The sequence below is a fragment of the Pteropus medius genome, unplaced genomic scaffold, assembly GCF_902729225.1.
Source record: "Pteropus medius unplaced genomic scaffold, Ma_sr-lr_union100, whole genome shotgun sequence".
Taxonomy (NCBI): Eukaryota; Metazoa; Chordata; class Mammalia; order Chiroptera; family Pteropodidae; genus Pteropus; species Pteropus medius.
This window is the reverse complement of record NW_024354502.1, coordinates 22,631,967-22,659,917: the sequence shown is the minus strand read 5'-3', so window position 1 is coordinate 22,659,917 and position 27,951 is coordinate 22,631,967. Positions and strand designations below refer to the sequence as shown.

General features: G+C 34.1%; 1 protein-coding gene and 1 pseudogene across 4 annotated transcripts in view; one reads left to right on the top strand and one right to left on the bottom strand.

Moving 5' to 3' along the window:
• Window positions 1-27,951, bottom strand: part of STK3 (serine/threonine kinase 3) — a 275,022-nt gene that overhangs the window by 142,939 nt on the left and 104,132 nt on the right. The window lies entirely within an intron of this gene.
• On the top strand, window positions 26,195-26,573 carry LOC120595569 (60S ribosomal protein L31-like; annotated as a pseudogene).

Sequence of the window (27,951 nt, the reverse complement as noted above, 5' to 3'; positions counted from 1 at the left end):
AAATATATTTTATACCCTTGGTTACAATGTTTAGTATACAGCAGATTCTCAATAAATGTTAAATAAAAGAATGTAAGAGTATAGAATGTAGAGAGAAAAGATAGAGAGGAAAACAGAAAAGATTCTGTCTCAGCTCTACCTCTGAATGGCTATGTGGCTTGGACTCAAATCTTAAGAGTATCATTAAAAAACAGAGGTGACAATAGTATTATTTCATTATTTTTAAATCCTTCCAACTTCATTTATCAGTTATTATATAACAGCTTGAGACATAATTCACATACCATACAAAATATATCTATTATCTTACTGCCTCTGAACATCTCTACCTTTACACCACCCTGGTCCAAGTCACCAACATCGCACCTAATCTACTGAAGAAGTAACCTCTTCACTGTTCACCTTACTTCTATCCTTGCCCTGCTACAATCCTTTCTCAGCAAAGAATAAGCCTTTTAAATCATATGTCAGACCATATCAATCCTCTACTCCAAATCCTCCAATGGCTTTCTGTCTCACAGTGGAAGCTAAAGAGCTCACCATGGTTTATGAAGGCTCTAAGTGATGTGATCTTCTGCTATTTGTCTGACTTCATCTTCTACTTCTCTCCCCTTCTTACCAGACATAGAAACTTCCTCACTGTTACTTAAACCAGGGGTCCCCAACCCTCGGACCACGGACTGGTGTCCGTGGCCTGTTAGGAACCAGGCCACACAGCAGGAGGTAAGTGGCAGGCAAGTGAGCAAAGCTTCATCTGTATTTGCAGCCACTCCCCAGCACTAGTATCACCGCCTCAGCTCCACCTCAGATCATCAGGCATTAGATTCTCATCGGAGCACCGGTCCCTGGTGCCAAAAAGTTTGGGGACCACTGACTTAAACACCAAACATACTATCACATCAATTTCTTCTGACTAGAACACTTTTGTGCCAGAAATCTGCATGGATCATTTACTTGGCTCCTATAAATCTCTAATAAAAGTCACCTTATCAGACAAGCTTTTCTTGGCCACCCTATATATAATCACAAATACTCCTATCATGCTATATCCCTCTTATCTAGCTTTATTTTTTCTTTATAGCAGTTATCAGCACCTGATATGTTATAGCTTTATGTGTGTAATTTATTCTCTCCCCTACTATAAGCACCTAAAAGGTTGGGACTTTGTTTCATTCACTGCTATATCCTAGTGCCTAAAATATATCAGAGCAGGCACTCAATAAATATGGGATGAATTAATATGTAACAAACTCAGTCTCTCAGCTTCACTAAGATTTTCAATTTCTAAAAAGAGATTTATTTGTAATGACCCTAATATACCTGCATAGCTTTAAAATTTATAAATCTAGCAAAAAGGCAGATCTGAATAGCTAATGGTAATGCATAAAAATGTAAGCTTGGCCTTCTCAGAAAAGACTTGACAGTAAATGATTAACTAGCAAAAGAATAAAGTATATATGAGAGGTGCCTCCAAGTAAACATGTGAAGAACTTTATAATAAAACTATATAATTAAGCACAGAGAACAAGACTATCGTGCCCAGATTTGCTATCGTTGGCAAAAATCCATGTTAAACTCAGCTTCCCCAATTCCAGATACAAATGGAATTGTGAATCTGGCAACTCACTGGAGAGAAAGACTGAAGTACAATCTGGGTTCACATTAAAGTTACCTCATTCTTCTCAACTTAGATCTGACCCAGAGGAAAATTTTTAACAGATTGTATTGGACTAGTGCCATGCTATACTCAGTAAAGTTCAAAATTAGCATTTTAGATGTTAACCTAAAGGATTTCTATTTTGTTTCCCTAAAATTAAAGTAGACTAAAAATAAAACATGATGAATTATGAGTATGAAATGGATTATTTAAAGAAATATTTTGTCAAAAAGAAAATTATAACACAAGTCTTTCCCTTTTATTTCTTTTGATTTCATTCATGCAGTATCTCACCCAAGGCTGAACACATGGTAGCACTCAAGCTGTTAACTGATAAAAGAGAGAGAATGCTCTTCTATCCTTTCAAGGTTTTTCCAAATTCAGTGACATATAATAGATACATATCCACCTCAACCTTCCTAGTTATTAAAAAATGCAAATAAAAATTATGTACTCAAAATTTTTATGTATATGCATTAACCATTTATTTTATACCTACTGTCACAAACCATTGTATTACACAATGAAGACACAAAACAGAAGTTCCACATGCTGCTGTCGATAAATTCATGATCTAGTGAAAAAGTCAAAGAAACTATAGTAGCGTAAGATCAATACTATGATCTTGGAGTGTACAGGGTGCTAGGGGAGCCCAGAGGGAAAGGTCCCTGGTTAGACTGTGTAGAAGAGAGATGGGAGAAAACGCAGATGGAGAGAAGTAACACTGAGTAGAGGGCAGGGGTAAGAACCTAAAGTATCTACAACTAATAGTAAGGCTTAAAAAAGAGGGACAGATGACTAAAGAGCCAGGCAGAGGCCAGGGTTTTATATAACACCCTAAGAGTTTGGCTCTTAACATAGAGACAAATGAAAGAAATTGCTTTTTAATGGGACGATGTTAAGGGAGTAATATAATCTGTTTCATTTTAGAATGATCAATCTAGCAGTATCATGAAGGATGGTTTGGAGAAAGAGGGGGTGAAACTGAACACTATTAAGACAGGAGACTACAGAAATTCACAAGAAAAATTATGAGGTCTGAAATCAGGAGATAAAGATGCATATGGAAAGAAGGGATTGTATTTGAGAGACAGTAAGGAAGTAACATGGATGGGAACTGGTGAATAAGAACTTGAATTAGCTCAGTGGCAGAGGAGTTGGACAGGAAGGAAAGAAATTGCAAGAAATTTAGGAGGCAGTATCAACAGGACTTTATGACTGATAACTGGTGAAAGATTGAACAGAGGGAGGATGCTCTCCAGATTTTCAATGTGTCAACTGGATGGACCGTAGTGCCATTAACCAAGAGAGAAAATACAAAGGTAAAGCAAGCCTGATGGGAAAAGCAGAGAAAATAGATTTGAAGTGTCTCATGACAGCACAGAAAAGATAATTATCTAAGTAGATAACTAGAAAGGAGACTAGAGCTCAAGACACAGATGAAACCCAGGAGATAGAGGTTATCCTAGAAATCAAATGAAGAAAGAGATTTCAGAAAAAGAAAATGGTTACCAATGCCAAACAGAAGTAAAACTGAACAATTTCAGCAGAGTGGTGGGGAAAAAACAGCTAAAGTCTGTTCAGGGGTAAATGGGAGAGAAGTGAGGAAACGGAGACGGCAAGTATCCATCAGTCTTTTCACAGATGGCTCTGAAAGGAGGGTGTGAGGCAGGGCAGCAAGTCAAGAGCAGTATGAGCTCAAAGGAAATTTGTTTTTTAATATACAAAGAACCTAGCCTATAAAGTTCCATAACAGAAAGGAGGTGAGTGATGGGTAGAGGATGGGAGACAAGAAAGAAAGAAGAATGCCCTTCTACTAAAACCAGGAGAGAGAAAAATGAGCCCTTAAAGTTCTGGTGCATAAAAGCCATTTAACCAATATTTTTTTAATGGTAAACATCCTGTGCTTAAGCTATCTTAGCACTATTTTTTAAATATTTTGTTATGTAATTTTTGATGCACTTACATATTACATATAGTAATAATTCTGTTGTATTATAGCTATCCTATGTAGACAATGTATATGGCAAGTCTAAGTAGCTTTACAAAAATTATTTCTTTTAATCCTCATAAAAACACAATGCAGATTATTACTCCATTTTGCATATCAGAAAACAGAGGCAACAGAGAGGTTAAATAATTTGTCCTTGAATATTCAGCAAAGAAAGGATAGAGCTGGAAAATGAACCCAAACAGTGTAATTCTAAAACTGATGTTCTTAATCATAAAGCTATATTGCCTCTCTACAGATACAGATACAGAATATTTTTGGTTCACTAAATTAATCTAAAGACAACATATTTTCTATAAGAAAATATTCTTAATTTTAGAATAGGAGTAGGAGAAAACGAGTTTACTGATCAGAAACTCAATAAACTATTTTTAATATAATAAAATCTAGAGGATTAATAATATGTTATTAGAACATCTTACCCCTTAACATCACTAAACACAATTTTCTCATTTGTAAAAATACATACATATAGCAAAGTTTCTTTGATACGATGTATCAGAATTCCTTGGAAGCTTGTTAAAAATGCAGATTGCTGAACCCCAGCCAATGAGTTTCAGATTCAATAGGCCTGAAATGGGGCCCAAGAACTTGCATGTCTAACAAGTGCTCAGAAGATCCTGATACTGCTGGTCTAGGGACCACATCTTGAGAGCAACTACCTTACAGTAACTCTATAAGGATTAAGTGAGATAAATATTAAAGCTCATGGTATATGGTAAGCAATAAGTGCTATCTGCAATTATTAATTATAATAAAATATGATAATGAAGAGAATTACTATTATCTATATCATTACTTAATTTTTATATCAATTTTTACTCAAAGACAATAAAAAATGGACATATCATTTTAGGTCACAATAATCCACTTGCCAGCTCTATCTGGCTCTGGTGTATTTCTTCCATACTACTTGCAAAACAGACTTTCTAAAATATAAATCTGCAGTGCATATCAGCCCCTACTTCAAACCAGTCTTTCCCCAACACATACAAAATAAAGTACAAACTTCTTGGCATGGCTTACAGATAGATCCCTTTGCCTATGAGCTATTGTCTAATTACTCATCTTTCAATATGTTTTTAGAACATTACCTATTCTTTGAAGGTTTCTCTAATAAAACTCACTCTAATAAAGCCACACATTCCTTCCATGATTCCAGAGTACCTCTAAAATAGTAAAAGAACAACAATGATCTAATATCAACCAACATTTGTAGGGCATTTCCCAAGGATTTTACATTAATCATTTCATTTAATCCTCATAACAACTCAGGATAAAGACTATAATTATTCTCACTTTACATATGGAAAAAAATGAGATATGGAGAGGTCAAATTTGCCCTAGGTGATAAAACCAGCAAATAGAAGAGCCAGGATTCTACCATTGCAATTACACTATATTAACAATTACTAGATTGTTCAGTACGTGATTGTTGTTTAGATAATAGATTTTTTAATTAAATACTAATCAAAATAATTTCCTTATTCATTTTTACATAATTTAACTAATATTTATTGCCTATTATACACCAGGCATTATGTTAGGAACTGAAGAATACCAGATATAAAAGGCAAGACCCAGTGCTTGCTCCCTTGAGATATGCAATCTAGTGCGGAGGACAGACATCGAACAAAACGAAATCACAAACATTTCAATAAATAAACATTAAAGACAAAAAGTACAAAGTTCTCTGAAATTATGATAGGAAAACCTAACCCGTCTACAGCTATTGTCCTTGACCTTCAGTAGCCTCCTAATATAAGCATGTAAATTATGCAGAATATGAATTTCAGATTGCCAAGTAACTCCATTTTAAAATGACACTTTCAAAATCAAATTAAGTGATTAAATCGTAAGATCGAAGTCACATGGTTAAAATTTTAAACATATGATTAAAATGACATCAAAATTCTTCAGCTCTTTTTTCCCTTGGCAAATGTAGCTATTGCCTCTCTGAAACAGAATGTAATAAATATAAACTATAAAAAAATTAATAAAATAGCATTTGAAGGGGCCTTGCAATATTAGTCATGATAAAAGCAAAATAATATGCCAAGTTCCTGACAACCCTAGTAGTGCAGGAAAGTACTTTCGTTTTGGACAATGCTAACTTGCTAAGATTAAAGAGGAATTAGATCCATGACTTAATATACTTCATTTGTAACATTTAAAAAAAAAAAAACTTCTTTCATAGTAAATTTCAAAGGGAAACCAATATTTTTTTATAGGGGAAAAATGCCTAAAAGTCCAAATACTGATCTTACAAAAAGACATGAAAGGTAAAATCAAGTATGAACCAGGTCTGGATCCCCATATCTTCAGTTTCTATTTATCAAACAGAAAAATCTTTCCAACTTTCTCTTTTCCTGTATAAGACCAAAACTATGCGATATTCTGTTTGTATTACAATTACACTAATTCAATGCAGGTCACTTGCTTTTTACTGAGTCCAGATGACATTCGGTAAACTAAACATGGGCCAATTAGTTAAGGGGGCAGGGGAGAGGGGGGAGAGGATGGGATAGGAGAAGAGAGGATGGCAGGGGAGGGGAGGGGGGAGGGGACAGCAGGAAAGGGAAGGTGAGAGAAGGAAAAAAAGAGAGAAGAACACACTGATGCCTTTGGGTAGGTCACACAGTGGCTACAGAACATGAGGCCTGAGCTTCATTCTGGGCAACACTACCAACACCCTAAACTTAATGACTAGCATTTTTCATTCCTTTCAGATTTCTCACACTTGGAAATTTTAATTTAAGTACATTTTCTGGTGAAAGTGAGGACAGCACTCCTGCATGGGAATGGTTTTCCCCACCAGCTCAAATGTCTTATTCTGGAGCTGCTAACATGGAGTATGCATATTGCCTAAAAATGTAAGATTCTTTTAAAATCAATTTTTTTTATTTATCACAGTTATAAATTAGTAAATAAAACTTTTGATTTAGTTGATACATGCATGCATAAAAAGAGTATTTGTAATCCTAAATCAATCTAAACTATTACGTGATAGGAAAAAATACTCATAACTAAAGAAGTAATAATTTTTTAATACCTTATTAGGAGTTGGCGCTCATCATTTTCTTATAGTCTATTATGTAGAGATTTGTTTTATTATTTCTTTTGCATTCTACTCACTAATATATATATATGTTAAAAAACAAAAAGCTTATGTAAGTTAAAATTTACATAAAATACTTTGAAATCAGATTGCACTCTTACAAAAAAACTCAATTCCTCGCTACATTTACACTTTATGAATAGCAAGTATTTTAAATTAAAAACTATTCATTCACCATTATAAAAATAGAAGTCTCTAAAGGTTTAAATTAGCCTGATTTTTAAAACTGTATTTATTTTTAGCCTGATTTTTTTTTTAACTTGTATAAATTTAACTGAAGAATATTATGTTCCTGCAAGTGTTCATAAATACGAAGATACAGTAATGGAGATGGAAATTATTTACTCTAAAAATCCTGACTGCATGACTGTTAAATCACTTACATACGGCTAAATGATCTACAAGGAGGCAGGGAAGTCCTGAAATTGTGTACTCAGACCCATTTTCGACTACTGCACAGGTGACACAATCAATCAAGTCATTACTGAAACAGAATGGGAATAGAAGGCATTTAATGAGTAAAGGTGGTTTCTTTAGATAAAATGAAAAACCAAACCATCATCATCCTGTATTAAAAAGTAGCCAACAGCTATAGATTAAAGAGCATTTTCTACCATCTGTGGTATTCAGTAATGTGGGTCTAACTTTGAACACTATACTAAATTCAACATCTAGAATAATACAGAAAAAAAGCTAATATATATAAAAAATAATTCAGTAATAACAAATCCACAAAGTTTCTTTAACAAAGTTGATATTCTCTGCAGTGGTTAGCTGGGGATTAAGAAGGAAAAAACAGCAGCACTGTCTCTAGCACAGAACTATAAAAGGCAGGCAAGGGACCAAGCCACCCTGAGGGAAGAGCTCACACAGGTGATGGGTGCTGTGTTGGTGAAGGAGGCATATGTGGCCCCACGTATGGGTTAATGGAGTGCTAGCCATCTAGTACAATTGATGAGATCAGGAAAAGCATAAGGAAGGAAATATCTCGAACTGAACTACATAAAAAGGAATATATCCTAGAACATATCTTTAAAGCGTCTACCTTTTTAAAACTTTTGACAATAGAGTATGCTATCAGAAATTTACTCAATGTAAGTGCTTCTTATTCTAAAGAAATGCAATTTTAAGTGCCCTGGAACATAAACATTAACACAAAATAGGCCTACAATGTTTATTCATTCACTTTATGTCAGTTAAGTCAAATCTACATATTATCCACAAAATACTACAATATGGCTATGAGCGACCCTAAATCACATTAACTTTTCTGCATATAGAATTGTCAACCAAAACCCCTAAATGCTTTTAATATTGATGATGTTAATCCATGTCTCTGCCCAAGACTGACTGCCCTACCTATCTTCTTTCTCTGGGAGTAAGGCTAGGAAACTATTCAAACCTAATATATGTTTAATTTTATCTTCCTGGATACAACCTATTGCTTCATCCTGCAAGATTTTCCGTATTCTGCCATTTAATAACATTTACTATCCCTCATTTCTTCTTTATATCTGCAAATTTGAAAAACATGCTTTCTTTATCTTAACTCGAGTCATTTATTAAAAATGCTCAACCTCTGAGAGAAACAAGTAGAAACTCAACAGCTTACTTCATGTATCTACTTACAACAAGTGAGGGAAGACTGCATAAAATACCAGATTATGAACTAAACTTGGGAAACCGGTTATATACTGGCACTGGGGAAAGAGAACGGTGGTCCAAACAAAGTAATAACAGCAGGCATCTACTACAGCTATTCATATTAAGAAGAAATTAAGATTATCATGAGGCAAAGGAGTGGAAGAGAACAACACCAGCAAAGATAGAGGCAGTAGTGAGTTTAGAATGTGAGAATAGCCTGAATACTTCTGAACAGAAAACCAGTATGAATAAATTAGGCAAGATACACCTACGCTATTAAACTAAACATTTTAAACTCTGTCAGATAGACTAAAAAGTTGAATGGAGCACAGAAGGGGTAGAAAAAAGTCAGTCCCATTCAAATATTCACAGGAGAATCCACACTCATCCTTAAAGCAAAAAGCACCACTCCCCAAACCTTGGAAATAACATACAATTAAATGTTGGTTCTGTAAAAATCTTATTTAAAGTAATGCAGTAGTTTCCCCCTATCCATGGAAGATACATTCCAAAACCCCAGTGGATGCCTGCAACTGCAGATAGCACCAAACCCTATACAGCTGGCCCTTAAACAACGCGGGTTTACCTATAGCAGATTTTTTTCAATAAATACCTGTACTGTTTTCAATTCAAGGTTGGGAGTCCGAGAATGTGGAGAGCTGACTGTATGCACTGATCTACAATACTTTATATAGAGGACTTGAGCATCCACAAATTTTGGTATCTATGGGGGTCCTGAAACCAGACCCCCACAGATAAAGAGGAATAACTGTAGTAAAGTTTTGGGGGGTGTGTCAAAAGTTATACATGGACTTTCGATTGTGCAGGGTGTTGACACCCCTAACTTCTGTGTTGTTGAAGGGTCAACTGTACATACTATGTTTTTTCCCATACATACATACCTATGATGAAGTTTAATTTATAAATTAGGTACAGTAAAAGATTAACAAAATATTACAGAATATACTGTAATGAAAGTTATATGAATGTGGCATGTCTGTCTCTGTGTCTGTGTCGCCCCCTCTCCCCTGTTCCCCACCTCCATACACTGTGCAAAGGAATGATTCAGTACGGCTACATCGGAAAGAGCTACATCTCAGTACGGCTACATCGGAAAGAGCTACTCTGAACAGCGCAAAATTTAAAACGTATGAATTCTTTATTTCTGGAATTTTCATTTAATATTTAGGACCACGGTTGACCGTGGGTAACTGAAATTGAGGTAAGTGAAACTAGATAAGGGCGGACTATGCAATTATATTTTTAGAAAAGAGTAAATGTTTTAAACATTAAATAAAAAATTAACAATAGATAAAATAAGCTATGGTCCAAATTATAATACTGTACATTATGGGAAAGAGTTATTGTTATAACATCTATGCATATAGCTGTAAAACAGTTATGCTAGTCTGTAGAAATATTCTAAAAATCACAATACAGATATTAATCCTCCTAAAATAGATGGGGTTTTAAAATGTAATACTATAATTGCATTTCGAACTTAAGATCTGTTCAGTTCCTCTGTTGAAAATGACATGACACTCTGAATGCTTTATTTTAGCAACGGATTTTTAGACTTTCACATACATTTTCATGTTTACTACTTTCAATCAGCTGCGTGACTGCTAACGTTTGAGGAAATTTGCTTTTTCGTTTCTTCATTTGCTTCTCAAAACCAGAGGTATGTAATGGCTCTTTATGCTTCTAGAACTAGGTTTGATATATTTTTAAGTGTTTTTCATGTTAACTAAAGATTTATTAACTTTACATAGCAAGGAATAAAGTAAGATATACCTGTCTTCAATTTCCAAATTTTGGTTTCTCATCTTAGTGGGGAAAGCCCCCAGCTGAGAGGGCTTTCAAAACTTCAAAAATTCTTGGCAGTCTTTCTTCTTCTAAGTTTTCCTAGGTTATTCCATATTCTTTTTATTCAAAATTGTAGCAAAGTTTCAAGGAAGGTATTCCTTTGTGGTTCTACAATCTAGTGAAAAAATGCAATATTTAACGATGCACGAATGAAGCATTCCTAGAACTCATTTCTACAACTTTAGATTTATTCTCGATCTATTTTACAATACCATTCTTCCTATAAAAATATTATCTTCAAAATTTTCATTTTTACCAATAAACATTATAACTTACAAGCTGCATTTATTATTAAGGTATCAAATTAAAAACCCAAAGCACCTCCTTGAAAGGAATATTCCAATATAATTTACTTCAGTTAATTATTCTTGGTTAATTGCTCATGTTTCCCTGTCTATAAATATACTATACCTAACAAATTCCTATATAAACATGTTAAAATTGTCAAGCTTTTAAATATTTTATTCTCAGAAAGAAAATGAAGTTTAACCATAAAATCTATTTTCTAGCTCACTGAAAAAAACATGAAACCAAAAGGATGATCAAACTACTTACCAATCTTAAATATTTAAGAGCAATACTACGAATTTAGTCTCATGACTTTCCTAATATATTTCCTAATTTCTTTCACTTATTACTTTATAGTGTGCAACTCACAAACTTTGCAGCATTATACCTTTCCTTACTTGATGACTACTAACACAAAATGTTTATATATTACTTAATCACAGACCGGTTGAATCTGTAAAATATTTAAGTCTTTAATTTCCATTTTTCTCTCCTGCTAACTGACTACTGACCACTTCACTCTCTACTTACCTAAAGATCTAACCTGGCTAATTAGTGCCTGTTCTCCAAATCAGGAGCTACTCTAAAGCAAAGCTGTCAGCCGAATGCATGTTCTGTTGGAGCTTATCTACTAATATAAGTGTCAATTCTAGACCACTTTGTCAAATCTGCCCCCATCTAATACCAGAAGGATATTCTTAAATATTAAAGTTCTATCTTTGGAATACAAGATTCTTTTATTCAACAAATATTTATTAAGTAACTACTATGTGCCCAACACCGTTCTAGTGCTTAACATACATTGATGAATGAAAGAAATAAAAAATGCCTGCCCTCATGGAGTTTACACTAGTGGTACCAATTTACCATCTTTGAACTCCACACCAAGAACACAGGGCTGAAGACATTGTCCCTTCCTTAAAGAGTATTTGATCTAATTATGGCAGCAACAACAAACCGTCAATACATGTATCAAAAAAAAAGTTAAAATACAAACATGTAAATGGTAACAAAAGCATATACAAAGTACATGTGGAGACATAACTGAGTAGAGTACCACCCAAGCTACAATTCTCTCTGCCTACATCAACCAAATATAGACATTTCATCTTGAGAACAGGAGTTCCTCAGGACAACAAAACTTTACATCTAACTCTATGGTATCTCTTCCAGAGGTTGGCGACACAAGGTGCTACCTTACCTGACCTTCATAATCTATGTCCCACTACAGGTAAGAAAACTGAAGGTTAAAGAGATTATGTAATTTGCCCAAGATTTGGGCTACAGTAGAAACCAAATCTGTGTTACACAAAATCAGGGGTCTGAACAGAATATCAGAGATCTTTTCACTATATTTCATAGTCTTACTCCCATCGAGAGTCTAATATGGAGGGATATTAATTCCTCTTGTGGTTATTTTTAACCATCTTATATACAGATACATATGTGAACTAATCTAAAACAGTTTTTGTCCCTGTAGAAAATAGGATCACAAAAGATCAGGGAGGGAAGGGATGGGGAGGGGAAGGAAGTGGGAAAGAGGGAGAGGAGCGGGGAGAGAGAGGCAGAAAGGGAGAAAGGCAGAGAGGGAAAGCGACAGATGGGGGAGGAGGATGGAGAAAGGAAGAAAGGCAGGGAGGGAGAAGAAGGAGGGAGATAAGGAAAAGAGAGAAGAGAAAGAGGGAGGGAGAGAGCACAAGTGAGTGAGCACAAAATCTCAAATACAATGCTATCCAAAACTGTTTAAATTGACTCCATACTGTCTTATGTCTATAGAGGCAAGTACATAGCTTTTTGACTGACATTATTTCAAATAGCACGATTAAAGAAAAAAAATAAGCATATCTTGAAATCTTTGCAGCAATTTCATTACCTGAATGACTTCATCTTCTATCACTGTCCTTTTGGCTCACTCCAGCCACAATGGCTTCTTAATTAAGCCTCAAAGAGCCAAGCATCCCATCTCAGACTGTACTCTCTGTTCCCTCACCCCAGACATCCACATGGCCTGCTTGCTCCTTTGAGTCCTTCAGGCCTTTTCTTAAATGTCTCTTTCTTACAAGACCTCTCCTACTGTATTTAAAAGATTAGCATTTTTCAAAGTGATAATCACTGCCTAATACCATATATTATTCTTATTTGTTTCATTTATTATCTAATCCAACTGGAATGTAAATACCGTAAAGACAGGCATTTTTGTTTTATTCAGTGCTTTATCTCATGCTCATAGAACAGTGCCTCGCACTCAATAAATATTTGTTGAATGAATAAATGAACATTTTTATTAGAGCCTAAAGAGAACTGAGTTAGATCGTATCGCTGCTATAGAATTTAATAATGGCTTCTTCAAAAGTATTGTTCTATATCATTTGGTACATACTGAACCTCCCTATCTTGTAAAATATTTACCTCCTTATTCTGGTTAACAATCTTTTTTCACTGCTTTTTAGAAGTTTAACACAAAGAAAAATCAAAAACTTTGTAAAAGTCAACGTTTGAATGAAACTAAACTTGTACAGACACTTCTGTTAGCTCTCATTTCCAAAACCTGTTCTTAATAAACATATAATCTTTTGGAAGAGACATTCATAGATTAAGAGTTTCTTTGATGGCATCCCTTATATGAAATGAATATCATCAACCATTATATTGAATGTGTTTACTATTTCTAAATCATTAGAAAAGCTTCTGAGAAAATGGAGCTCCTTGTGCTGTAGAGAGACCTTCTGTGACTAAGTACTTTTTATAAAATATTCACATGAATAAAGCATCTCAAATGCAATAAGAATTACAAAGCCACATCATACTTAAGCTTTAAACTATCCATGTCATTTATGTTTAACAACGAATCTCTTATCCAAACTATTATTTAAAAATCTTTTTTTTCCTCAACTTTGTCTCCTAAGGTAAATGAAGGCATATGATAACCTCCTTGGCCATTATATAACTTTATATTATATCAATTAAATAATTAACTGATATCAGCATCTTTTAATACCATCCCTACACATTTAGAAAAAGTAAATAACCTAGAGATCAAAATACACAGTAAGACCGTAAGGAACAACAGTTTTTCATTGCCACTTTTCTCTATATAAACACTGAATGCAATTCTATGGAAGTATGGCTCCACATACTAAGATGAGGATTATGTCTGTTTACATGTGTTTCTTTCCTGCTCTATATTATACTGGGACCTGTGTGTACCTCTGTGGTTAAGATTTACTGCATGTTCATATTAAACTCCCATTTCCAACATTTAAACACACAGCCACGAAGACCAATTACAATAGTTATTAGTACAAGCCTTGGTGTACTGAAGATTTGAGAATTCAAAAAATTAGAATTGATTGTTTAAGGACAATTACAGGTACTGAGATTATTTAAAATATTTTAATTTTTGTTTTGCTCTGTTGAACCAGACAGTCTCATTTAAACAGCAGAACCAGATTTAAATATCAACTTCTAATCAAAAAACTCACCACTAATGTCTTAGCAGAGTGGCCGTTCTCTTACTCATTAAGAGTCTTTTAAAGGTGTGATGACTCTGGAAGCAGGGTAGTATTAGGTTCAAAACATTTTTAGAATTAAAAAGTCAATAAAAAATACTTGCCTAGAAAAATATGTCAAACCTTCTGCTTAAAGCAACATGTAATGTCTGAGAAATAACTGCACGTTTCAGGTACTATGGAGTAAATAAGTGTATTTTTTCAGTGTATAAAGCTGGTATAGGTTAAATGATACATATATAGTACATCAGAGGCATTTTCTTGCTAAACACTAAATTATATACTAAACTATAGCAAAGGTTAATGAATCTGTTAGAAAAATTCAAATGAACATTGCAGGTACCTACATAATATCACAAACTGCAAGCTACTTTAAGACAGTATGTCTGAGTCACTCATTTTGAAATACCAGTGCTTGAATAAAGGATTGATATTCAGTAAATATTGACTGACTGAATGCATGAATAAGCATAGCATAAAGATAATCATGTAAGAAATTTCTAAAATAAAACTATTCTCACTACTTTTCAATGTCAACATGAAGAAAAAGAAAATGGTACCTTTCCAACAAAGTTTAAATCTACCCCAAACTCCTAAGAATCAGTGGTACAAAGAAGGTAAAAGGCATAGTACATGAGAAATAAAAAGTCGGTCTGCTAGACATGAGTGTACTCTCAGTGCTATTACTAAATTCTTCAGTGCCATTACTCTTCAAATGCTATCACTGTGATGAACTATATGCCTTTCCTTCTACTGGTGATAAGTGTCAAGCAAAGAAAAAGTCAAGAAACTACTTTTGGTAAGAAGAAAAGCTGCAAGGCTCTGTTCCACTTCAGAGGCAAAGTCCTCTCAGAACCAAATACGCAGGCACTAGTAATTTCAGTTGTTCTTTGTAGTGAACACAATAACTTACTTTCCTCGGGATGGCTTCTTTCCACACCTCCTGATGAGAATGGCTCCTACGACCACCTTGTCTGTTCTATAAATCCCTAGTTCCTAGCTCACTTCAGTTCTTTTGGTAGTGAACTGCAATCTACCTTCCAAGTAATATGTCAGCTCCAGCACTAGGACAACAGCAATGACAGCAGTAGTCCCTGCTATCACCTGACTTTGGCCTCAATTCTGAAAGCTAAAAGCCTCAACTATAAAATAAGAGTGCTCCACCACATTGTAAAACCTCATCATACCACTATCCTCCACTCCTTTCCCCATACATCTATGAAATCTCAACTCCACAGGTGAAAGGTCAGTTTGAAAGTGTCATCAATTACCAATAGTTAATCCCATTCATTCTCTCCTTCCCATTCCAGCCCCCATCCCTACAACAGTGCCTCCTAGCGCCTTCTCCCATTCTTGAAGTCAACCTGAAATTTCAAAATTGTTTAAAGCAAAAACATGCATCTAAATTTTATAATAAGAAAATAGGAGCACCATTTCTTAATGAATACTCAACTATCTAGTCCAGCCTAGAAAGAGACGTACTAGCTAAAGGCTACTAAAAGCCAAACTAAGTTTATTCCTGAATAACTCTATCCTTTAGTGAGGCAGAACTGGATGTAGTCAATTGTTGACAATAATCAATAAAAATAACAGAATATTAAGCTATACAGAACACAACTTTTGAATGCAAGCGATCCTAATAGATAATTAAAATAAGGAAAGCAGACCTTATTGGTATTGCTCCAATTTCCTTCTGTGGATCATAGAAGTTACCTGGCACACAGCGTGCTCCAGCAAGAATTGCACCAGAATACTAAAAGGAAGAATTCTTTTGTTTTCCCAACTGGTACTATCTCCCAAAACTTATATGTTAGCCTATGACATTTCACTGACAGATAATTCAGAAAACTTAATTAACTCAGAATTTTCCCAGAAGTTAAGTTGGAATAATTTCTTTTCCCTTAAATTCCCATATGCTGCCCAGAGGCACCTGGAATTTCTTAGGAATTCCATACAATATCAGCAATACTTTAACTTGACACAACCTCCATCGACAGCAATAGTTTTTGTTCCCCCTTTACCATTACCATTGTCCAACAGTTACCATTTAATACTAAATTTTTTTAAGTCGCACTTTTTGTTAAACGAATGAAGCTCTTGCTTCCTGAAGTTTACATTCCTATTTCAAAGTCCTTTACCTGGTAGAACAAGACAGACTCTCACCTATTTCATTCTTGATGTTAACTTCTTTCATCTCACCCATTTTCTAGATGAGAATTCCTGTTGTTACCTTCCTGACTTCACTTTCTATACAGGTTTCAGTTTGTACTTGACCTAATTCCCACAAAACACCCGTTTTTCCTTTTCCAATTTAACATTTTAATATGTGCTGTAACAAATCCAATACAATTATGTGCATATTCATGGCTAGCCTTATGCAAAAGAAAAGACAGCAAGCTTTAGGTGTGATTTCACTGGTACAGAAGATTAAGTGCGAAGGCAGCTAGACTAAAAGCAGAGATACATTTCTTTGTGTTAAGTTTCTGTTTCTTCCAGAGGTTCTTATCCCTCTCCGCTCCCACTTCCTTCCCTGTCTCACTCTCCCTCCCTCTCTTTTTTGTTTGTTATGATAGTTCCCTCCAGCTAACTTAACTCCTTTTTCTTTCACACCCCCACATCCAATCTGTCAGAGAATGCTGTTGGTTCTATTTTCAAAATATAGCCAAAACCTGAGCAGGTCTTACCACCTCCCATGCTACCCACCTAATGTGCCACCCTGGTCTCTCACCTGGATTACTGCAATAGCCTCCCAACTGGTCTCTCTGCTTCTACTTTTGCCCATCACAGTGTATTCTCAAAAAAACCAGAGTAATCCTTTTAAAATATAAATCAGATCTTATGACTTTGCTGTTCAATGCCTGACAAGGATCTAAAAATGTCTGCTAGGCACTTCTCCTGCCCTGACCTACCACCACCACCTTCCTTATTACTTCCCTTACTTCTCTGATACCATCTCCTGCCTCTCTCTCCCTTCATCATTTCGGCTTCAGCCATGGTGGCCTCCTTGCTGTTTCCCAAACACACAAGGCTTTCTATCAGCATTCTTCCTGCCTGGAATGGTCTTCCCAGGTATGTGTGTGCTTCAGACCACAGCTCAGGTCTTTGCTCAAATATTATGTTCTCAATGTGTCCCTGAACACCATGTTTAAAACAGCACTTTTGTCATATATATATAATATATATATGACATATATATATAATATATATGAGAAAAAAGTATATATATATATAATATATATATTATATATATGACATATATATATATATATATATAATATATATGAGAAAAAAAGTATATATATATATCCTAAGTGCTTTAAACAGTATCTGGCTAAGTGCTTTAAACAGTATATATTATTATATAATATATATATTATATATATATGAGAAAAAAAGTATATATATATCCTAAGTGCTTTAAACAGTATCTGGCACAAAATTTGTTGAATGTATGAAAATACACTTGAGCATACTTAAATATAATGAATATATAGTTCCCGATAGCATTTTCTAAATGCCTCCTCCCTAATAAATTGTTAAAAACCTTTAATAAACTATGTCTAACATACCCAGAAAAGATGTTAAAATTCTACACCTTTTAAATTTGTTCTATAAACCCAGTGTGTATCAGGTCTCCTTTTTGCCTCAAGCCCTTTATTACTGCCCTGGTAGTGTCCTACATGAGCCCTTGTTCAAAGACAAACCTGTAACTATTGTCTCCACCCCCAACCCTACTGTTCCATTCTCAATGTTTCCCTTACTCTGTCCCACAATTCCATGCTTACTGCTCCATACTTTGTTCTTCATCCTTGTACATTTACATACAAACATACACAGAGTTTTGAGGACTTCGTTTTGTTTCTTGGGGGATGGAGCTGTCCCAACACACACTTCTCTACATATTATTTTTTTTTTCATTTCATATGCAGTAGAATATATCCACATCAGTTAGTAAAGTTACAACTCCATTCTTTTTAATAGCTGCATAATGTTACAGGTCTGAAATATAGCAAATATATTCAACTTTTCCCTCCTTTTTCCAGATTTTTTACCATTACTGATAATATTACAGAAAGATCCTTATATTAAAAAAATACACATATCTTTACATATTGGCGCTTTTTTCCCCTATGAGATAGAGTCTTGGGAATGAAACTACCAAATTGCTTTAAAAAAGAAAAAAAAAAAAAGCTATAAACTTCACATTTCTATTGCCAACACTCTTTTCTCTAATTTCTCATCAGAATTGAGTGTCATAACTCTTTTTAACTATGAATATAAAATAATCTCTCATCGTTACTTAAATCTGCATTTCCCAAACTACTATTAATCATGTTTTTCACTATTTAGATTTGCTCTTCTGTGGACTATCTATTCATATCTCTTACCTTTTTTTTTTGAAAATACTGGATTATCTTTTTGTTAATTTGTAACTTTTTCTTATTTCTTATCTTAGATAGCAACTATTAGAGGTAAAAATATTTTTCCATAGCCTGTTGTTTGACATTGAGTTTGTTTATGGGATCTCATATAAAAGTTTCCAATCATTATGTGATTAGATTTCTTTCATATCTTCTGGTTTTCCTGGGTTCATTAGAAACGTTTTCTCAACTTCTAAATCATACATATAAGATAAAATTTTTATTTTTTTCATTTAAGTCTTTGGTACATTTTGAATTTAGGTATTTAGGTATTATAAGAGACCAAAGATTCCATTTTCTTTTGGATATATATGCTGTCGTGACAAGTGAGATTATCATTTTCCCACCTAAATCAATTTTCACCTTTATCAATTATATTCCCATGTATACTAGAATTGATTTCTAACCTCTATATTCATAGACATATGTCAGTGCTATACTCTTCTGATTATAGTGGCTTTGGAGTATATCTTCATATCTGGTATGGCTATTTACTCTTCAGACTTTTAAAAAAAATTTTCTTGGTCAACAAACATTAACATATTTTACCCAATTCCAACATAAATCCTGATGGAATTTTGGTTATAAATACAATAAATTTTTTTATTAATTTCAGGTAAAAAAGAATTATGATATACAGTCAACCCTTGAACGATGTGGAAGTTGGGATGCCGACCTCCAGGTAGAGTTGAAAAACCACATGTAAAATCTGACTCTCATAAAACTTTACTAATAGCCTATTGTTGATCAGAAGCCTTACTAATAACAAACAGATGATTAACACATATTTTGTATGTTATATATTACATACTGCATTCTGACAATAAAGCTAAAGAAAATGTTATTAAGAAAATCATTAGGAAAATAATACATTTATAGTATCTACTGAAAATAATTCGCATATAAATGGACCTGTGCAGTTCGAACCCAGTATTCAATGGTCACCTGTAGCTCTTAGATGGCAACATACTATGACAAGAATTGGGAATGTATTTTATAAAGACAATATGACAAAATGTTTTTTTTTTTAATTTAATTTCCAGTATGATATTCTTCAAAGAAATTTTATAACTTTCCTCATATAGAACTGTATTTCTCTTACTAAATTCATTTTTAAATATTTCCTACTTTTTTTCCTCTTTGTATCACTATATCCATATATAAAGCAGCATGTAAAGCACCTAGCACCATAAACCCCTACCCAACAGGCCTTTCTTCTTCCATCAGGCAGAGGATGAGCTGGGTTTGTTGCCTTCAAAGGAAAACTAGTTTGAGTAGCCGTCATTTAAGCAAGGCCGGGAAGGAGCAACTGAATCACTGAGAAGTCCGAAGCCTAAGAGATAACGTCTGTGTAGGCCTTTGGTTTCTTTCAGACAGTGTATGTAGCTTTCTCATGCCAGTCAGCCTTAAAAGAAAAATAACTTGGCAGTCAAGAGAAAATTGATGGCAACACTCTTGGCAAACAGCATTCAGAGCCCCAGCACCATGAGGGACATCATGTTCACTTTCCCGGCATGAACTTTTTAAAACCACTTTGGTTATTTTTCCCAATGTTTATTTAATAAGATTGCTAACAGCACTGAGAAAGGCTATTGATTCCTACAGGCATACAATCATTCCTGTAAAACAAAATACATTTTGTTCTCTTCTAATATTATATTGATTATTTCATTATTTTATCTTACTGAACATGCTAGAACATACAAAACACTGAATTATGATAAAAGTGGGAATACCCGTTATTAGATATAGCTCTAACACTTCATTGTTAAAATAATGTTTGCTTTTTTTGTTTTCTATATAAATATTTACTATACTTATGTACCTTAGGAAAAGCTGTTGAATTTTATCAAATGTTTTTTCAGTATTTATTGATATAACCACCTAATTCCTTCAATTTGATGAATTCTATATGCGTTGTTCTTTTATTTCATTCAGAGTAAATCATGCCCTTTCTATTTCAAGAATTCTTATTTAGCATACTTTTAGTTACTCCACCAGTAGTCATTTGGATGTAGTAATACATATTGAAAGGTTCATTGCTTATAACGGCTTCTTCTCTTGATTCCTTGGTTCTGATTCACTCTGTTTGGGTAGAACCTGTTCAAGTATTTTCCTCAAATTGGGTACATGAGAGATACATTCTGTAAACCTTTGAATATACGAAAGTTTCTTTCATTCTGAGGTGAATGGAATATTGGTTCAGTCACTTATTCCTTCATTAATTTATCAAAAATTTACATATATATACATATATATAGGCCTCCCTGGTGATAATGGCAACAATGATGAGGATGATGATGATGACAACAATAACGGCAGTTAACCCCCATCTAGTGCTTCCTAAGTGCCAGCTACTGCGCTCAGTACCAGACATACATTAAGTCATCTAATCTTAAACAACTCTATAAGAGCGTTACTACTAAAATAAAGAGTATTATATCTTTAGATTCGTCCTTAGAGTATGTGGCTGAAACAATTCCCCCCAACCTACAGAAAAATGTTTTAATCAAAATGTTATTATATCATCCTAACAATAATTGATCAAAGTCTTCTCAATTAAAATGCTAAAAAAAAAAAAGTACTAAGAGTATGTTAATGTGATTTAAAAACTTCTTCCTAAAACTAAAAACCAGAATTATACAAAATGAAAAAACGGACACATTCCAATAAAAATGGAATAAGACTAGAATGCCTGTATACCAACCCCTCTGTACCAACATCTTACTGAATCTTTGACATACAATCTCTCATTTAATTTTTCCAATAAACTTGTGATTCCAATAAGTTTACTGGAATCACAGGTTTATTGGAAAAATTATACAGAGTGCTGTTTAAGAGAATTAACATCTTACCTAAAGTTACATTATAGGAAAAATACGGAAAGAAATAAAAATAGAAATTTGTACAGATGACATGATCACAGACTATCACATTCAAGAACATCAACTTATTGCAGGTAATAAACGAGTTCAGCAAAGCTGTAGGACAGGGCAAATCCAGAAAAGTGCTTTCCTATTGAAGCTGGATTGTGCAGTGAAAAGAAAACGGGCTTTGAAGCCAAATAAATTTTTGATTCGTGTCAAGCAGACTAGCCCAGGGAGTTAACTGAAGAGTGTATGTTGCACAGATTAGCATCTGCAGGACTGCTTTATGATAACCCTAGGGGAGGCACAGGTGACAAAGTTGCTCAGCAACAATAGCAATCTAAAGCAACCCTAAAATACCTGATCAAACAGCTCTGTTTCTGGTTAGGAGAGATCAAGGACAAATATCTCAACTATGTAAGAAGTTAAGAACCCTAACTCCCTCTGAGCTCAATTCTCTTCTTTTCTCAATAAAAACTACCTTCGCCCTGTTAACTCACTCTTCTTTCTTCCTTCTCTATTTGACTCTTTTTCTCACTCTTCCCTACTACTGCTCTTCTTTTGCCCTTTACCTTAATCAAGCACCATCTTTTGAATTGCTTGTCTTCTCTCCCACCACAAGTTTGGTTTCAAGAGTATTCACATACACCTTCATTACTACCAAATAAATTTTTATCTCAAAGGACATATCTCTTCTTCCAATACTAATAATAATTAGGGAAAATTTAGACAACTCTGCCTATGTTACAGAGTGAAAAATGGAGTAAAAACACTGACCTGTGTAGGTTAAAATAGTATATGCCTTTAGAAAAAATTATGCCCTAAATATAACATATTAAAAATTCTTTCATACAATTTTTTATTAATTTGCAAAATTTGAGGAATAAAATATAACTTACTTAGCAAATTTAACAGGTAATCTAAGATCAGTGTGAAAAAGAAACTCAGTTATTGTGTTAGTGTCCCTCAGCACTACATTTCTTTTCTGTTTGGACTTAATGACACCTCACATATAATAAATGATTCACAAAGGAAAGATAAATCATTGGCAGTTTACTATCATGGGAATCAGAAACCAGTAATCACACAATGCTTTCAATTCTTATCATATTACTAAAATTTTATCAGAAACAGATGTCAGCAGCATAATTTTGATGGAATTAGTTAACTTTTCCTTCACTTTCATAACAAATTAAACATTGCTCAGTTGAAAAATTATAATGTCATAAGCCCTGAGGCAGTTAGGTGCTATAATTTAAACCGGTGCAGTGCAGACTGTGTATGCTATTGGAAAAGAATTTATTAGCCTCAATATTGATAATCATTTAACTGGTAAAGGTTCTTTTAAAATTTCCAATCAGCGACATATCTAAGGAAACTAATAAAATAACTCAAAAATCTTCAAATGTAAAATTAATATAACAATATATAAATCAGCAATATAGCAGCAAAACCAGTAGAAAATATAACCCTTAAGATGACTTCCAAAGAACAAGTTAGGAAAATGGTCTGTGTCCCTAAATAAGCTAAAATCTAAAGATAAAAAAACAGTGGATGAAAAGGAAACAATCTATACTTAAAAAATAAATGAAGAGGATTAATGGATAAACAAAATGTAGTATAAGCCTACAATGAAATATTCTTCAGCCTTAAAAAGGAAGGAACCCTGTTACATGCTACAATATGGATAAACCTTGAGGACATTATGATAAGTAAAATAAACCAGTCACACACACACACAAAATACTGTATGATTCCCCTTATATGAGGTATCTAAAGTGGTCAAAATCATAGAAACAGAAAGTACAATTACTTTCAGTTACTAAGGACAGGGGTGTGCTGGGGAAATGGGGAGTTGTTTAATAGGTACAGAGCTTCAGTTTTGCAAGACAAAAAAAGTTCTGGAGATCCATTGCACAACAAAGTGAATTTACTTAGCACCATTGAACTGTACACAGAAAAATGGTTAAAATAGTAAATTTAATGTTATGTTTTTTACCACAATTAATTTTTTTTAAATAATGGAGAGTAAAAACTAAAAATCTGCAGCAAAATTCTTCCTGCAGATAAAACACACATTTGTTATGTTACAACTTTAAGAAAACCGAAAGGTTTTAATATCTGATATTCAATGCATGTTGATAATAGCGGCTTTCCTCATATCAATTCTCACAAGTACTACCAAATTTATTTCTTAGAACTACTCATCTACCCCTCATTCCACCAAAGTTCTAGGGTTCCAAACAAGGATCTTCTGCATTAAAGCCCCTCACCATATAATCGGTCCCCAATATACAACTTGCCATCCAGGAATGGTCAGCCAAGAAAGACACCACATTAGGCTTTTTAATTCTCCTCTCTTCTTTTTCTATTATCACGAAGAAGCCACTACTAGCTAGGGTTTCCCCTCCCACCTCGAAAGTGAAGAATAAATTAAGACATGCTCAGATAAATAAAAATAGAATTCACCGCTAGCAGACCTGCCCTGTAAGATAACTAAAGGGCAGTCTTCAGGCTGAAATGAAAGGAGAATCCACATAAGGAATAAAGAGCAACGGTAAAGGTAAACTACATAAGTAAATCTAAAAGACAGCACAAATTTACTTTTTGTTTGTAATTCTATATAGCATTTATACCATGAATATAAATTACAACCCCCCAAAAAGTAATACTAGAATAAGTAAATAGTGAACTTGTTGTTCCAACAAATGGGTTTTTCTATTTCCCTTCAGGAATGGAAACACTGAAGTGATAAAGAAAACAGAGGCATCTTTGAAAAGAAGAAAATGCTTCAAAACAAACCTGTGGTAGATGAACTACATACTCCTTCATGTCACAGACATGCAGTTATTACTTGTAACTTGACGGTTTGGTTCCATGTTGTTTTAAAACACTAACCTTATCTTCTTCATTTACCTCCTTTACACTCTTGAATTTGTCTTTTTCTCCCCATCACTACAGCTAATACCTTAACGAAGGTTGTTATCAGCTCGCATTTGAATTATTGGAAGCTTCCTAATGGGTCTTCCTAATTTTTGTTCCTGTCCCACCCTAATCTATTTCTTACACTGCTGTCATTAGTGATGTAACCGAAAACACACAAACAAAAATCAGATCCTATCACTCTGCTTTAGTTTTTCCAGTAGCTTCAGGAAGAAAGAATTTTGTAGGTTAAAATGCAAGGCTTCATGACATGATCACTACTTTTCTCTCCAGTACTAGCACCACCACAGACATAAGTGCTTTATGCTCATACTCCATGCTACAGCCCTTGGGAGCTATTCAGAATCCCAGAATGTTCTGTCTCCCTTTGCATATGCTACTTTCTCTTATTAGAAAAATCTTACGTGTACAAATTCATCTCCACTCCAGCAAAGACTTCTTTTTCTTCAGGACTCAATACCTATAGGTATACCCACTCACTCCCAATAACGCTGCGTTTTATCATTATCTAGATATACTTACCATAGTACTTATCAAAATATACTAAAAACGCTTGCTTGCCAATGTAGCTCTCCCATCAACTATACACTAAGCATGAGGACTGTTTTCATTCCTATTTTTTATCCCTACATATATACACAGTGCCTGGCATGGAGTAGGTGGTTATAAATGTTTATAAAATGTATTAAAAGATAAAACAGATTGCACATTAACAGACCTATGGAGAAGCTGTTTCAATTTTGACTTTCTATAACCAAACCAATAATCTATTAAAACTAAAATGCCAATAAGTAAATAAATACAATGTAGTCCTTAATTTTTTGGTAATCACTATTCTCTTATTTTTTAAGATTTATGAAAGCCTTATGATATTTATTAGTTTTGTATTTTAAATTTTTCATTAAGGTATAATTGGTGTATAACATCATATTCATTTCAGGTGCATAAACATAATAATTCAATATTTATATAACAGTATTTAATTCCTATAGGTCATTCTTAGAAACATTTCTTTTTTTACAAGAAAGTGAGACCCAGTGAAAATATGGAGACCCTCCCCAGAAGTTTTACAATCAAAAAAATTCTGATCTAGAATTCCTAAAAAACTCTTCAATAAATGAAAGAACATGACCTATGATTCATATGTAGATCTTTACTCCATATAAGAAAAAGAAAGATATATTAAACTTGCTTTATCTCATGGTACAAATTAACATTAAAGGGATTTTTTTTAATGCTATGGATTAAAAAGTAAAGTCTTGATTTTTTTAAACTGAAAAAGTAAAGCTTAGATAACACTCAATTATTAACAGCCTGCAAATGTGTTACAAAGCCTTTGAAACCACAAAATTTCCAGCAGACCTAAAAATGCATACTGTGTTTTCTTTCAGGTAGTATTTCAAAGATAGGGAAAAGGACTCAGTCTATAGAACTTTCTCCTTTATATTCAACTTTACCTGACATATAAAATAGAGTTAACAATAGTATCTCCCCTCATAAGATTGTTGAAAGTACTAAAATTCACGTATTACACTTAGGATAGTGCCTAGTACCTATTAAAAGAACAGTAGAATGTTCTTCAAAGGAAAAGATGGCACAGTACTCAGATCAACCTACATTTGTTAATATAGCCACCAAATCTATCCCCACTTCTTTCTACTAATTTTTTCTTTTCTTTTTTTATGAGTGTATTTGAGCAGAACAGACAACCTATGCCAGGGAGCAAGATCTCAAATGCTCCCTGATGATTCTCATTTAACTAAACAAAGATTTCACTAGTATTCTGCTATAGATTTAATCTTAAGTCACTTTACAAATGAAATATTATTAAAATAAGATGACACCTCGCACTCTTCCTTTCCAGCTTGGTCCCAGCAGAATGGCTCCCATGAAGAAGGGTGGCAAGAGAAGGGCCATTCTGCCATCAACGAGGAAGTAAATACACCAATAACATGCACAAATGTATCCATGGAGTGGGTTTCAAGAAGCGTACCCCTCAGGCACTCAAAGAGATCCAGAAGCTTGCCATGAAGGAGATGGGGACTCCGGATGTGCGCACTGACACCAGGCTCAATAAAGCTGTCTGGGTCAAAGGGGTAAGGAATGTCCCATACCATATCTGGGTGCGGTTGTCCAGAAAACGTAATGAGGATGAAGATGCACCAAACAAGCACTATACATCAGTAACCTACGTGCCTGTCACCACTTTCAAAAATCTACAGTTAACATGGATAAGAACTAACTGCTGATTATTGAATAAAGATATAAAACTGCAAAAAAATAAAAAATAAAAAATTTCAGCACTTAACCACAATCCTGGCCTCCAACAGAACTGGAACAATGTTACCACAGCCTAGGTCTCCATTCCTTCATCAGCCCAATGGCGATCACATTACTTATCTGATCTCATGGGGGTTAACTGTGAGGATTAAAGAAAATAATTCATGTAGAACTGTCTGCTAAAGATACATAAACTTTAATATGTATGAAAATATTTCATAAATATAGGTTAATAATACTATTGCTATATAAAGGTCAGAAATATACACTCTACATTTTAAGCACAGACCTTGCCTTTTTCAGAACCAGGTCTTGACTTCTTTAAGCCCAACTTTATTTGGTTTGGGTGCATGTGTGGATGCCTCGTAAAGTATTCCCTTCAGGGATACTTTATATTTATGAATAAGAAATGCTTTCCATAGTGACTGAAAAGGGATAACAACTTCAATGAAAGCATAAATGATTAAGAGGTGATTGAGAATAATCTCTGGCTTTGGAGATTTTTCTTAAAGGTGTTAAAGTAAATAGTTTAACTAAAAATAAACTTCAAACATGAATTTCAAGTGCTATCTAAAATCTCACCACGACACAGCATTCTCGCAATTATATATACTCTCTTGCTGGGGTACTAAGAAGGCAAAGTCATGGAAAGAATGAAAGATGTAAGAATGAGCATGCATGAGCGTGCACTGACATTAACTTCCTACTGTGTGTCAGACACTATGCAAGGCACTCTGATCTAGTTTCTCATTTAATTCTCACAACTTTGAGAGATATTATCTTTTTTTACAGATGATGAAACTGAGGCTCTAAAAGATTGTTACTTGCTTATGTCAGAGAAATAATACATGGTTTAGAGATAAGAAACCTAAACCTAAAGGTCTGACTTTCAAGGCAGTCCTTTGCATTTTACCACACTATCTCCCAATGAAGCAGCCAAAATTTTTAAACGTCACCAAGACTTATATCTCATTGAAGTAGCTGGTTATACAAGTCACCAAGATGTATAGGGAATGTCAACAGAAATTTTTCCAGTTCCTGCTTGATGAATGAACACAGTAAAGAAGTAAATTTCTAATAACTGGTTTAAACATGATGAAAATGTATCCCTCATCCAAATAACATTTTATTACACCAGAATTATCTCCTAACACTGCCACAATGGTTTTGGCAAATGTCAAAAGTCATACTTCGAAATTCTTACTCATCCAAGGACTAGTAATACATAGAGAAAAGAATAATATACATGTAAACTTGGAGGAGTGTGGTGATTACTCAGACACAGGCTCCTCATTAAGAAAAATAAGAAATTTATATACTATAAGGAAAAGTAATCTTATTGTAAAA